A 15,569-nucleotide genomic window follows, 5' to 3' on the forward strand; every position below is an offset into this window, starting at 1 on the left:
CCAGTACGTTCAAATGCAGATGGGAGAGAAGGGGGAGGAAGGTGTGGAACCTCAGGTCCATTGGACATGCGGTTCTGCGTTACATGCAAATGTGACCTGTTTCTCCTTTCTTTCAAGCCAATAAAATAAAGACAGTGTAGTATAGTTGTTGGAGTGTTTGACTAGGCCTGGAGAGACCCAAGTTCAAATCCCCAAGCAATCATAACATTCATTGGGTGACCTTGGGTCTATCTTATCACTTATCACTTAGCGTAACCTACCTCACAGGGTTGTTATGAGGCAGGATATAAATTCAAATAAATAAATAAAATAATAGTGGCCACTTGTAGAATTAATGTTGAAACACATTTCTAAGAGTCCCTGTCTATAAAATGCACAATTTATTATAATGGGTCTATTTCCAGCAAGGAGTTTTTCTTTGTATTGCAAATCTGCCTACAATATATTGAATCTGTGAAAAAGACTGTAATGTTTTGCATGCTTACCTTGGAATAATCCCATTGTACACAGTGGAGCTAATCTCCAAGTAAATATGCATAGGGTTATGTATTAAATATTATATGCTTACCACTGCTACCCAGTATTGTTTTGCTGTTCTTCCTAATGTTGTTGCTTTGATGGAATTTAGATTTCTGTATGTGAAGAAAACAATATGCTGATTATCTAAGCTTTTTCATTTAGGTTGGAACAGTCCTAAGAAGATAAAGATGGAACTGCCACTTTCAACAATGTTCCAGAAACCAGTTTTTGAAGAAAGCCTTACAGATAGATCCTTTGCTATGACCCAACCAACAAGACTGAGCTTGTTATTCAATCAGAGGTTTTTGTTTGTTTGTTTTGTTTTGGTAGATTCTCAACAAAAGGCAAAACATTCTGTGGGGAAATACTATCAGTCATATTCCTAGATTCCCAGTTTGTTTCCCAAAACATTCCCCCTTTGCAACACCTACATCAGTAGCATTCATGCAAACTGATGTCAAAGTAGATGTGAGAGTGGAAGTTCTGTATGTTTAAACCCAGAATTGCCCCACTCACAGAGCGGGGAGGGGGGCTGATTTAAGAGCAATCACCAGTGAAGAGTGCAGAACCTTCTCCCTGTCAAGCTGACCTCCTGACAGCTTCTTTCTCCATGCACTAGATTCCTTTGCCAAGTTCTGATCCTGGAAGTGACATCAACTGGGCAAGCAGCATTTGGGTGGAGAGACTACAGGGAAGCAAAGAGTGGATGTGGGGAGAATCCAAGCACCCTACACCCTCTTGCTATGCTATTGGAGCAGTTCTGTGTTTAAACACATGGAACTGCCAACATCTTTGCGAGTTTGGTCCTTAGTAAAAGTCTAGTTTTTTATGAGTCTAGTTATTTTTCTAGTTTGTAACAGAATTTATGTTTCCACTGCACAGATTGTTGCTTTACTTTTAGAAGTTGTTGCAGCGGTTTTTGAGAACACATAGAACTCCAGTCATGTCTCACTGCAGAAGAGGAAGAAACATTATTCCCAGTCATCTTAATTTTTATGTCCATCCTTACAAACTATTGTTTAGTTGAAAGAAGGTTGCAATTATACATCCTCTACACAGCCTTCTTTGTAATGATAATTGTATGAATTGTTTGTACTGTGTGAAATCTGAGGATCGTGGGGCTCTCAGGGACATGTTTTTGTTGAAAGTGAAGGACTTTGTGCTGCCTCATGCCTCAGTGACAGAGGGGGACAGATTAGTGAGTCAGAGGGCTAGAGGGCAAGACATTGGTCATCCCTTCTCTCTACTGCTCTGACACGATCCCTTTGATATGTAGATTGCTACTCTCAGGGACTTCCTGCCTGCCTGCCTCTCTCTCTCTTCTCTTCCTTTTTCTTTCTCCCTATCACACACGTTTGCCTCTCTCTCTGCACCATGTGTGCAGAGATGCAGACAGCATCTCTCTGCATCCAGCTAGCTAGCTAGATTAGAGATTCTATCTCTCCACTTTCCTATCTAGAATGGAGTTCTCCAATAAAGACTCCTTAATATTGATTTGAAACTATGAACTGGCTCCAAGTTCCTTTTGCTCTCAGGAAACACACATGCCTGGGCAGAATCCGCTGTGTTTTGCCTCAGTGTACTCTGCTGTAATAGAAGGGTATTTCTTACCAGAGAGACATCCCAACAGTTTTGGGTAGACACAGCTGACTGCAGAGAGGAGGGATCCATGAAAATCACCCCTCCCATTGCATAAACAGATCTTCTGTGCACGCAATGTTTGGATGTTGGCCAGTGTTGTTTATTGTAGTAATATTTCGTGAATATGGCTGTGTGATTCCAGACAGTTTGAATCATGCTTTTTTTAAAAAAAAACCCTTATTTTTATTTTTATTTTTATTTTTATTGCAGAACACAGACATTCAGCCCTCCTGATAGATCAAAGCTAGCCACCCTTTTCTTTTACAGTTGCACATTTCTGTGGGGTTACCCAACCTATCTCTTTTGGGTAAGACAATTCAAAATATAGTTCAAAATGTGCACCTTTCATGTGACTGTAGCAGCACCATGAAGTAAGTGGTCTTCTGTGAAAGACATTAAGCTCTACATGAGGCGGAGCTGTCTGTTAACAGACAACCTTTTCCTTGTAAGAGGAGTCAAATAGATGATCACCAGAATCATTTTTGTATTATTCCTTCTGTTGAATGAGAATAAGGATCCCATTCCACAAATATAGTACAAGCACATCTGCACTCAGGGTGGGGCCATAGCATAATGATAGAGCACCCACTTTGCATGCAGAAGGTCTCAGCTTTAATCCCTGATATCCCTGGACAAAGCTAGAAAAGATTCCTGCCTGAAACCTTGGAGAGTGGCTGCCAGTCAGTGTAGACAATTCTGAGCTAAATGGACCAATGGTCTTACTGGATATAAGACAGCTTCCTATGTTCCAATACATTTAGAATGTAATTGAACAATGATTTATAAAACATTCATAGCTTTCTGTGTGTCATAAGTGAGCAAAGGATAGTCAGCATCTTTCTTTCAGAAGAGGGATATATTAGGAGTAGCAGTCTGGTAGTTTTACAAAAGGGTCGTGTAATATGGAAATGGAAGAGAAGTAATTACTGCTGATGTAATCCAGGGCTTCTATATTCCTGGAAAAGAAAGGTAAGAATTGGTTTCCCAACAGTCCTTCTGCAGCCCCATTCAACCCCATGATACTTGACATTACACTCGTACAACCTGATCTTTAACTGTTACAGGTTGAGTATCCCTTATCCGGACATCCAGAATCCGGAATGCTCCAAAATCCAAACACCACGCCCGATTTCAGAAGGCTGTTCGTGACAAAGGTTTTGTCTGTAAATCCAGACACCACACCGTAACAAAAACAAAAAACAAAATGCCTCAGCTCACTCACTCACAGATTCCAAATTTTGCTGCTTTTAAACATGCGGTCAAAGCTTACTTATTTCAGAAGGCTGTTAGTGACAGGAGTTTTGTCTGTAATTCTCTCTAGTTCCTGCTCTGTTTTTATTGTGAAGCTTTTTAATGTTTTTGATGTCCTCGCTTTGGCGCTAGAGGGAAAAAGGAAAGCCCCCCTCCTCCACTCAGTTTGGCACCTGCTCTGTTGGCATCTGTTTTGGTGCTCTGGATCCCACACCCAAGATATCTCATTATGCAAATATTCCAAAATCCAGAAAAATCTGAAATCCGGAACACTTCTGGTCACAGAACACAGTCTGGATAAGGGATACTATACTCAACCTGTAATGAGATCTGTTCCATTTAATTTGGTAAAACCAACAACAACAGCAACAAAATATTTATATACCACTTTTCAACCAATGTTTCCAAAGCTGTTTACGTAGAAAAATAATAAATACATAAATTCATAAATAAAGATGCACCCCTGTTCTCAAAGGGCTCACAATATAAAAAGAAACATAAGATAGATGCCAGCAACAGTCACTGGAGGTACTCTGCTGAGGGTGGATAGGGCCAGTTACTCTCCCCCTGCTAAATAAAGAGAATTGCCACGTTAAAAAGGTGCCTTTTTGCCCTGTTAGCAGGGGTTAACTACACTCAAGTCACTCCACTAGAGTGGGATGCACATGTTATGAATATGATAATACAGATCAATTATTGTGTATTTTACATCCATAGTGAATATGAATGTACACAAGAGCTACTTCAGGTCAATATAGAGTCAGCTTTTACTTGGCCAGGATCCCAGATTCTAAGCAAATTCCACTGGAGTTAAGAGAGGGAGAAAAAGAAATATACAAAAAGAAATCTTGAAAGGGAGCATGCCGTTTTATCTCAGCTCACTCCATAAAATGTTAATCTTTCTTCGAGACTTAATGGAGCTTATTATCTAGTGTTATATCGGACTGTTGCTTTTCATTAATATAATGTTTATATTTAAATACATGATAGGCATCTTTTAAAAGCTAATGTTAGTCATGTTCACACTGTATAAGGATATCGGTTTCTCACGGCATTTTCTGCTCTTTAATCAATATAATGCAAATACCATTTAGTATAGATAGGCTGCTTTCCTTTGTAATAGAAGCAGGCTAAGTGGGATGCATGCCAAGGCTTTCGTGTGCAGTCCCTTACTCAGTTTAAGTCAAAGGCCCTTCTCTCATTGACTTCATTGGTTCAGAATTGCATCCTTAATTCCTTAATCTACATATACTATAGTCATCTGATGAGAGCATTATTAAACAAATGGTGGCATTTTATTCATACAAAGCTAAACTGAAAACCTAACCAGAAACTGAAATCAGAATATTCTATTACGAAAGTGTTTGGGGACATAATATATTAATACTAGCTGACCCGTGCGGCCACCACCGCCCTGCGGGGGCCGAGTGCAGCCGCCTCCGTGGCCGGGCCCGGCCAGTCCCGCCGCCTCGCCTCCGTGGCCCGGCCAGTCCCGCCGCCTCGCTTCCGCGGCCCGGCCAGGCCAGGCTACCTCTCTCTCTCCTCCCGCCCCCCGTCTCCGGCGGGGCAGAGTGCGGCGGCCGCCGCCAGCAGGCCTGGCCGGCCCCAGAGTGCCGCCGCTGATGCCGCGACCGGCCCCAGAGTGCCGCCATCAGGCCCGCCGCCTTGCCTCCACGGCCGGGCCCAGCCCGGCCAGTCCCGCCGCCTCACCTCCACGGCCCGGCCAGTCCCGCCGCCTCGCCTCCGCGGCCCAGCCAGTCCCGCCGCCTCGCTTCCGCGGCCGGGCCCGGCCCCGCCGCCTCGCTGGGCCCCGCCGCCTTGCCCCGCCTCGCTGGGCCCGCCGCTCGCTGGGCCCCGCCACCACAGCCTGGCCTGCCGCCATCGCTCTGGGCCCGCCGCCTCGCCCCGCCTCACAGCCGGGGCCGCCGCCACCTTGCTGGGCCCACCGCCTCGCTGGGCTCCGCCACCGCGGCCCTGGGCCCGCCGCCTTGCCTCCGCAGCCGCCCAGCAAGCGAATTATCCTCGGTGTGCTGCCAGCCAATCAGGCGCCCCCTGCAGCCCAGCCAATCAGCTGGGCTGCCAGGACGCATTTCTCCTGGGCACACCCAGGAGAATTATATATATAGATCTTTTACTGGGTCATGTTTCATAAAGTGAAAAAAAAAAACCATCAATTTCTTTTGTTTATATTTAAGTACATAGACAAAAAGTGTTTCAGGTTTCCACCTTGAGACTTTAACATCCTCAAGGCTTTGACTTCAATATTCAATATTCAATCATATAAGAACATAGAACATAAGAACAGCCCTGCTGGATCAGGCCCAAGGCCTATCTAGTCCAGCATTCTGTTTCACACACTAGCCAACAGGATCCCTCTGGGAATTTGTTGTTGTAAACCACCCAGAGATGCAAATTTTGGGTGCTATAAAAATATGTCAAATAAATAAATAAATAAAAATACAAAGAACTGCATTTCTTATAAAAGTGAAATGTTAAACTATTTGCCTCAAGAGCAAAGAAACACATTTGCATAGTAAGTAGGAATTCATTGGCAATCTTCCCCTTAGCCTCCCTCCCTTCCAGCAGTATTTCCTCTCTCTAACAGTTCCAAATGTCTTTGTTAAACTTGTCCCTCTCCACTGTCACTATGATCAAGTTCTCTCTCCATTGATGGTTGTACTGGTTTTCTATCATGCTCTGAACCGATCATTCTTCTGGTCCTTAATCTTAATAGTCTTCTCCTCTCTGAACCTGATTGATGACATTGTAAAGTCACAAAGCTATGTTCCCACTTGATAATGATGACAAAGGGTTGAGTCATACATTACTGTAGCAGCACAGAAGCCACTTCCTTATGCTGGATTTCACGCTGCTTCAGTAATATCTGTAGGATGGAACCATGTAGGTTGGGTAAATTACATAATACCTGGCAACACTGACATGGAGAGGAATAGCATCATTTGCCTGGTCCATGTAGGACCTTGCCACAGATATCGGCAATGGTATCTAGCTACATAGAAGCCGTTCCTACGCTATTTCAGTAACACACGAATCGGTTCTATGTCATTTAAATATGTCCTTGAAACTAGTCTGATAGCTAGTATGCCAGACTGAACTCCTTGTGAAGAGGGTTTTAATCTCCTGTTTTCAGACTTAGTATTAGCGGTTAGCATAGATGGACATAGCTGCTGAATCCCACAGACTAGCAAGAAGCCCACTAAGCCAAGCACTGCCATCTTTAATAGGCCTTATGCACATGCTTAGATATGGTCACATGACTAGTAGACTATAAAGCCCCATTGTTTCCCTGTGGGTCAAAATGTGAGCTGCTGAGAGCCTTTGGAGTCAGGTGGTATATCCATTAAATAAATAAATAAGACCTACCAGGCAGCCAATATGCCAACAAAGGCTCCAGGCTGCTGCTGTTCCCTACCACCACTTCTGCCAGGGGAGGGGAGAGTTGGGTAGGAGTGAACCCCATGTTGGTCTGCACCAGTAGTTCCCATATCTTTCCACCGCCCATAACCAGAGGGATCGCAGTGACAAATAGGTCAGATCCTGTGTGTGTCTGTGTACAAGCAAGAGCGTGCAAGATATACCCACCACAGGTATCTTGCTTGGGACCCTCAAAAACCTTGGAGCTGGTTCTCCTCTGTTTGTACATTGCCTTCCCTTATACCCCTTCTCATGGCCTCTTTTCTGCATAAACTCATCTACCATAGAGCTCTTCCCCCATCCTCTTGCAGCCCCTCTATACTATTCTCCCTTTCTTTTCATCCTCTTAAGACCAACTGCTGCAGTTCTATCAAATTCTCTCCTGTCCTAACATTCATTGCTGATTCATTATACCCAAGTTTTGCCCATAGAAGATGTAGACTACATCTTCATGCTGGGTGACTTCAGTGTTTTGTGCAGTGACTGTGTTGCTCTTTCAAAGTGGAATGCCAGCGGGTAAGATAATGTAGTTTTGTAACAGCTTTCTGTATCAAGGAGATAGACATAAATCTATTTTCATTGCACAGATTATACCATTATCTTTTAACACCCTGTGGAATGTTCATGCTACCTTCCTGCTTGGCAATGTACTGATGTGGTTTCTCTTCTTAAAAGCTTCTATGATGAATCCAGGTTTTCTTCCTCAAGACACTGATGAATATTACAAGATCATCAGACAGGTATTTCTCCCACATACTTCATCCTTGATATGCACGTGTGAATCTCATGCACACATGCACAGAGAGTGTAATATGTGAAAGGAAATTTGCTTTATATTTTTGCATTATGGTGTCTTAAGAACTTTTAAGAATTCCCCTTGAATAATAATTAGATCCTAAATTAAATTAACTCTGCAATTTCAAAAACCGTAACAGAAAAAGTGAGCGTTGAACTGAGTACTGATATATTTTTCTTACTGCCGTTTTGGAAATCTGCCTAACTTCTTATAAGGAGAAAATCTGATTACGGTACATCACAATTATGTTTCTTGTAACAGTGACAACTAGCAAATAAGGTCCTAGAAGTTCATACATTTGGTGACTAATTTTGTTTGTTTTACCTTTTGTCATGTGTTGCTACATTGTAGGCAGAAATGCATGAATCATCTGCTGTCAGCAGTAGCTCAACTCCAAACTAGTGTTGTGCTAGTGTAATATTCCTGCACTTGCTTACAGACATTGTACAAAGAAAGAGACGTCTGTTCCAGACTTGCTCTGGCACCAGCAGAAAATATTGCCATATTACATAACAGATTGCACAATACATTTCACAACACTGTGCAACCTGTGTATCCTGAAGAAGGTATTCCACTAACAGTTGCACAGCATCAAAAAGCAGTGCAATTTGGGGCATCTCTGCAAACTTCTTAAAGGTGTGCAACTTCTTTTGTTGCACGAGTGCAACACTGGTCTGGATGTCAGCCATTGCTTCTAGCATTCAGAGCCATCACAAATGCATGATCCGGGCTGTAAAAAACAAAAAATGGTTTAAGCTGGTGAAGAACATATAAGCTCCCAAACATATCATGCGAATTGGTTCTTAACTTCTGTCATTGTATTTTCAATTCTATTATGAATGTCATGTGTTGTTTTTTAAGGTGACTTATCTTAGTCATTGGGAAGAGGGCAAAATCCTGTTGAACAGATTGTGTCATACATGCCATCTTGTGAAGCCTCTTCGAGCAAAACATTGCCATAGCACCAACCGTTGTGTGACCCACTTTGATCATTATTGTCCATTTATCTATAATAGTGTGGGATATAGGAACAGGTACCAGACATTGTGTTTCGTGTAGCATCTGCAATATTTGCTTCTTCTTTCATTAGTGACTAGCATCCTTTTTCATGACATTTAACTGCATCTGCACCTTTGGCAGAAGCATCTACAAAGCTACCATATCATCAGATTGCAGTGATGATACCTTTCACTTAATGTGGTGCAAGAAGTCTCAACACAAACAAAATTCCAACATTATAGTATGTTGTTATGTAGTGTCTCTACACCACAGTTTTGGATTTGGTTTTTGGGTAGTTGTTATGATAGCTGTTATCTATCATAAACAACCAACAACTAAATCTAAAAATGTAATGTACACAGTCCCATATAAATTACAAAACAACATACTCAGACGCTGGAATTTTGTTTGTGTCTTTAGTATAAATGCCAATGCCATCACAACCCCAGATGTTCTATTTCATGCCCACCTACAGATTTAAACTGAAACCATTAACTATTATGGCTCCTCTTCCCTGCCCCCCATGAAATAATGAGGGAACTATACTGCTATGAAACAGAACATTCATTTTGAGTAGTACCTGGGAAGTACAAATCCAAGTATTCCATGAGGAAGGCATGACAATTAGGCTAGAGTAAAACCAGGTCAAGGAGCAATTAAGGTTGGCCACACTGATTCTGATATTCAAAGCCATCACGCACATGATCCAAGCTACTAAAAAAGGCGGAAATGTGGTTCAGTGTTAGCAAGTGATGCATATTGAGCAAACAAACAAACAAACTGAACTTCACATATACACTGATGGGGTCTGAGCTGTCAGTGATTGACCAGGAGAAGGATCTTGGGGTCATGGTGGACAGCTCATTGAAAGAGTTGACTCAATGTGTGGTAGCTGTGGAAAAGGCAGGTGTGGAGCCTGACCGCCAATGGCCCGTGTGTGGCCATGGCGGCTGCCCCGCAGAGGGTGTGGTCTGGCTCCTGAACGGAGCCTCAAGGCTCCATTCGGGAGATGGAGAGCTAAACTAAGCCTTTGCAGCGCCAGCCTTTTAACTCCTGAAGGGGCTTTGTGGCCCCTTCCGGAGCTAAACTAAGGCTGGTGCTGTGTTCGCAACGCAGCTAGGAGCAGCTCTTCTCTGCCTTTGCCGCACAGTGCCTTCAGGAGCTACTTAGGCTGGTGCTGCGTTCGCAGCCTTAGTGCAGCCTTAGGCAGGGGAGAGCCGCTCCTGGCCACACTGCAAACACAGTGGCCATTTAACTCCTGAACAGGGGCCACACGGCCCCCGCTCGGAAGCTAAACCAGCACCCCCGCGACTGATGTAAGCCATGGGGGAGTGTCGGGGCCATGAGGCACAGCCCCTGATTGGGCATGGCCCGGGTTCTTTGAACCCGTTCACCCAATAGTAGCTCCGCCCCTGGGGAAAGGCCGATACTATGCTTGGAATCATTAGTAAAGGAATCGGAAATAAAACTGCTAATATCATAATGCCCTTATACAAATCTATGGTGTGGTCACATTTGGAGTACTGTATATAGCTGGTCACCATACCTCAAAAAGGACATTATAGAACTGGAGAAAGTGCAGAAGATTGCAACCAAGATGGTCAAGGGCCTAGAGCACCTTGTTTATGAGGTAAGGCTACAACACCTGGGGCATTTTAGTTTAGAAAAAAAGACTGAGGGAAGACATGATAGAGATCTATAAAATGATGCATGGTGTGGAAAGAGTGGTGGGAGAGACATTTTTCTCCCTCTCTCATAACCCTAGAACCAGGGGTCATCTCATGAAACAGATTGCCAAGAAATTTAGGACCAACAAAAGTGTTTTTTCACACAATGCACACAATAACCTATGGAATTCTCTGCTACAAGATGTGATGACAGCCACCAGCCTGGTCTTAGATTAATTCATGGAGACAATTCTATCAATGGCTTCTAGTCTGAGGTCTGAGGGCTATAGGCCACCTCCTGCCTCAGAGGCAAGATGCCTCTGAATATCAGTTGCTGGGGAGCAACAGCAGGAGAGAGAGAGGGCATGAAACAGGATGCTGGACTAGATAAGCCTTGGCCTGATCCAGCAGGGCAGTTCTTACGTCCTTATGTTCTTAAAACAAGGTAAGCTCTCAAATGTTTTCCCTCTGCATGTTTGGTCATGGGAGCAGACATTGAGGCTGTTCTCATGCGCAGTCTAACCCAGACTAGGGAAGCGCAGCCTGGGTTGGGCTGCGTATGAGAACCACTAGGATTGGGCCTGATCCCAGCAGGACAGCACCGCCTAGATGGTCTTTTTAGCCTGGCTGTTAGCCTAGGTTAACAAATACATTAACCCAGGCTCCAGGATTGTGTGTCTCCTCAGGATACATTTAGCCTGAGGAGACATAGAGACAGGTACTTAGAGCGCCCATCTCCTGGGGGAATCTTCCAATGCACCGTGTTTGGCCCACGGTGCATTGTGGGATACCTGGAGGCCAGGACACATTATCCTGGCCTCTAGAGCTGTGCACTGCCTGGCGCAGCAGTGGGTCATCTTGGAGTGCAATTTGTACACCCAGCAACCTTCCATGGCTCATCGGGGGTGGGGGGAGGTAAACTTTGTGCAGATTTTTTTCCCTACCTGCCCGCTCCCCCTCCCACCCCATTGTGTGAATGACCCCATTCACTTTTAACGTGCACAAATTCTGAGTCATTCTTGGCATTTCCTCAGAGGGAATCCTGAGGTTTGGGCCCAGGGTATTTGACGGTTTGGGCCCGGGGTATTTGAGAGACCGCCTGCTCCCAAGGGTTGCTGCACCCTTGACGAGGACATCTGAGGGGGCCCTGCTCTGGGTGCCGACAGTGAGAGAGGCCCGGCTGTCGTGCACTCGGGACAGGGCCTTCTCTGTTGCTCCTCCTAGACTCTGGAATGCTCTCCCAGTGGCCATTCGTTCCTCGGACTCCATCACGGCTTTTAGAAAGCTTGTAAAGAATTGGCTTTTTACCCAGGCTTTTACATAATCGTTTTTACTGCTGCTTCGGTGTGGTTTTTACCTGTTGTATTGTTTTTATGCCTGTTTTTATATGTTTTTATATTTTTTAGCTTGATGTTTTTTTGCCTTTTTATTGTATGTTTTAACTTTTGTAAACCGCCTTGGGGTTGTCTTTTAATGAAAGGCGGTATATAAATGCAAAAATAAATAAAATAAATAAATAAATCCCTAAGACCACTGCTGTCTGCCACTTATGAGCACAATTAGGTGCTCTGATGGCACCTTTTTTCTTAACAAATTTGGTTCTCAATATGGTTCTGAAGTATAAGAAGTCATTTAACTGTGACATAAGCAGGACTCAAGAAGGACTAATCTCACACTGAAAATGTTTAAATCACCTGTATGTATGAGATGACTTGTATATATGAGACAACATTAAACACTGAATGAACTTTGTAAAAACTGTTAAGACTTTGGGTAACTTGTTAGTTTTCTATGCAGTAGTAACATTGCTTTTTTGTTTTGTTTTGGTTTTTAGGCCATATTTTGTGGGAGTCCTCACCACTATATGCCTGAACTCTATAACTGGAATATATCTATGCTGGGATTGGTTTCATGTGATGGGGCGTAGCCTTTTCGTCGGGATTGGATTTCTCTTTCTTTCTGTCTTTGCAGTGCTTTCGGCAATAATGGCTTCAATGTGTGTACGTATCTTAAGGATTTTTAAAGCTCATCATTTTTATAAGGGGCTTTTAACTGAGCCTCTCTAAGTAAAAAGAAAAAAATTGAGTGTCCAGTTATTATAACAGCCGTATCTTAAAAACTATTGGGTGCATATAAGGGAGGTATTGCTCTGAGGCAGGGCATCAGTTTTGCATGAAGGCGGCTCCAGGAGGCTCCAGGTTATTTATTTATTTATTATGCATTTATTATTTCTCTGTGTATAGAAGGGCGGTAAAGAAATTGAATGAATGGATGGATGAATGAATGCATGCAGTGGATCTCCAGATAGGACTGGGAAAGACTCCTGCCTGAAACCTTGGAGAGCTTCTGACAGTCAGTGTAGACAATACTCAGCTAGATGGACCAATGGTCTGACTTGGTATAAGGCAGCTCCTTAAGTTCCTATGTTCAAAATCTTACTCAGATCAGCTCCTAGTCGGAGGCCAGCCAGTCACATGCATTTGCTATCATCATGACCAGTGAGCTTCTGAGACACCACTGCAAATGTCTTTCCAAAAATTTCAGAGTTCAAGATGCCTGTTGAGACACACAACCACAACCAGCTGGCCACACACAGGCAGGCAGCAAGGGTAGAATTTTTCAAGCACTTTTCCAATGGTTCCCACATACCCAAAGCAAAGCCAAAGACAGTTTAGATGGTAGCATATCACTCACTCTTCTCCCAGACTTCATACAGTATAGGCAAATCATGAACCTGATAACCAAATATAGGCCACATGAACCTGAAATGTGCTCGAAGGACCCTACAAAAAAGACTCCAGAGAACTGAAGCACATGTGAGGGTGGGGTGGAAGAGGGCTGTTTCATCAGCCTTTCAGTTAACACAAATACTGAATGGAGCACAGTGACCTCTATTGCACATGTGTCACACACAGCTTGCTTGATGACAGCTGTGGTGAAGAGCTCACTAAGAAGGCTATACAGGGATGTCCATAGAGTAACATTTTCAAAATAATGTCTGTGTGCTTATTTTTTGTTATCTGTCTAGAGCACCCAACTTAAAAATACCTTGCAGCATTATTTATTGAGTACTATTTGAGAGCTGATTACTATGATCAGTTTTGACTCATATTAGCAAGTTCTAATTTGTAATGTGTATTCTTGTGTGTAAAATGTACATTTGAAAAAAAATCAGGTGAATAATTTCAAATAAAAATAAATGTAAGCAAAAAGTGCTTTTTAATTCTGCTTAGCTGATGTCAAGGAAAGAGGCCTACCCATTTGGATTCATACACACCAGCAGTGGTATGTGTTTGTAGTGTTTCGACATATTGCCTGAAACAGTAATTACATAAGAGAACTGCACATTATTCTGCACAGCTTTGTCATATAAATTGTAATCTTCCCTTCTTTTAAGCAATACAGGATGTTGCAGTCAGAAAGTCTATAGAGGAACAAGGAGCTGAATTTGTACAGAACTGTTAATGCCCTCTAGTGCCTCTTTACTAAAAATCAGCCAGCTAAAAATAGTGCACTCATTCAAAGGGATTTTTGAGGACACTATTCTTAACTGGAAGATTCCAGCTAGGATTTTAAACTCAGCAGTATGTACTAATACAAATAACACAGAAAATATTGCATGGTGGCATATACTATTTGGTGGCATTGATTGAGTTAATTTGGGAAAACCCACTAAAAACAAGGTGTTTTACTGTTCTGGTATCAGAGTTACCAAGATCCTGTGCCAAAAGAAGATATTGACTTTGTGACCTAAATAACACATGCTGAAAGAATATTTAACATTGTCCTGGGAAGAGCAGAAGGTTGCAAGTTCCCTCCCTGGCTTCTCCAAGATAGGGCTGAGAGAAATTTCTGCCTGCAACCTTGGAGAAGCCGCTGCCAGTCTGTGAAGACAATACTGAGCTAGATAGACCAATAGTCTGACTCAGTATATGGCAGCTTCCTATGTTCCTATGTCATGTTTTGCTATGCGTTCAGTGAAAGTAGTGAGTATTGCTATAATTGTAATAGTACTATCACTATAATTGACAAGAAGGAATAATAAGTATCACCATGGCAGTGATACCATGCAGCATGGTGTAGTGGTTAGAGTGCAGGACTGGGACCGGGGAGACCCGAGTTCAAATCCCCATTCAGCCATGATACTATCTGGATGACTCTGGGCCAGTCACTTCTCTCTCAGCCTAACCTACTTCACAGGGTTGTTGTGAGGAGGAACTTAAGTATGTAGTACACCGCTCTAGGCTCCTTGGAGGAAAAGCGGGATATAAAATGTAATAAATAAATAAATAGATAGATAGATAGATAGATATAATTGACAAGAAGGCATGAAACGTAGTTTCATAATAGTAAGTACTGCTATAATAGTAAGTGTCGCTATAATTGACAAGAAGGCATGAAACGTAGGTTTGGATTTTTATAATACCTTGAGTTTCTATGAGTTGAAGATGGGACAGTCAGATTTCATAGGAGGACAATTCATTAAAAGAATTACTAGCTAAAATGATGGGCAGTGGGATGTTTAGTAGTTCGCTCATGCTGTGATCTGTTTCTTTCTGTCTGAGTTTCACTTTGAACATATAAAGCTGCCTTACACTGAACCAGACTGTTGGTCTATCTAGCCCACGGCTGTCTGCTCTGAGTGGCAGAGGGTCTCCAGGGTTTCTACTAAGCAGGGGCGTAACTACTATTAGGCAAGGAGAGGCGGCTGCCTGGGGGCCTCCACGCCTCGAGGGGCCCCCCAGAGGCAAGTAACATGTGAAGTTTGTGTGTGTGTGTTTATCAGCAAGGGGCCCGTTTTAAAATTTTGTCTCTGGGCCCACTCCAGCCTTGTTACGCCCCTTGCTGCTAAGTACAATCCTTTTAGATGGAGATGTCAGGGATTGAACCTGGGACCTTCTGCATGCAAAGCACATGCTGCTCTCACTGACACGTTGCCTCTCCTCTAAGCTTCCCCCCCCCCACCACCAATGATGGGTGGAGACAATTATCAGGAGCTGAGCAGAAGTAGGAATTAGTTGGGAGGCCAGCATCAGTAGGAGTGCAGTCCAGCAGGAGGCAGGCTTGCAGAGATATTCTTAGGAAACTGTCCTATGAGTAGCAAGCACTGACTGAGCAACTTTATACTGGGTCCTGAACTTGCCCCTTCCTAGAACTTCAGCAGGGTCCTCCTGATCTGGTGGAGGTGTCATTGCTGGCCTTCTCCTAAATGGCGCAGATAGAAGAAACTTTGGGCTGCCAGAGCACTGTGTCTTCAACTC

At 43.4% G+C, this 15,569-nt stretch overlaps 1 long non-coding RNA gene across 1 annotated transcript in view; it reads left to right on the forward strand.

The window, feature by feature from the left end:
- LOC128327539 (uncharacterized) overlaps positions 1-15,569 on the forward strand; it is a 32,354-nt gene that overhangs the window by 15,216 nt on the left and 1,569 nt on the right. Inside the window, exons 2-4 of the long non-coding RNA XR_008308664.1 lie at positions 682-820; positions 7,522-7,586; positions 12,143-12,308. This is a non-coding gene — a long non-coding RNA (uncharacterized LOC128327539). The remainder of the gene's footprint in view (positions 1-681; positions 821-7,521; positions 7,587-12,142; positions 12,309-15,569) is intronic.

The sequence above is a fragment of the Hemicordylus capensis genome, chromosome 5 (genome assembly GCF_027244095.1).
Source record: "Hemicordylus capensis ecotype Gifberg chromosome 5, rHemCap1.1.pri, whole genome shotgun sequence".
Taxonomy (NCBI): Eukaryota; Metazoa; Chordata; class Lepidosauria; order Squamata; family Cordylidae; genus Hemicordylus; species Hemicordylus capensis.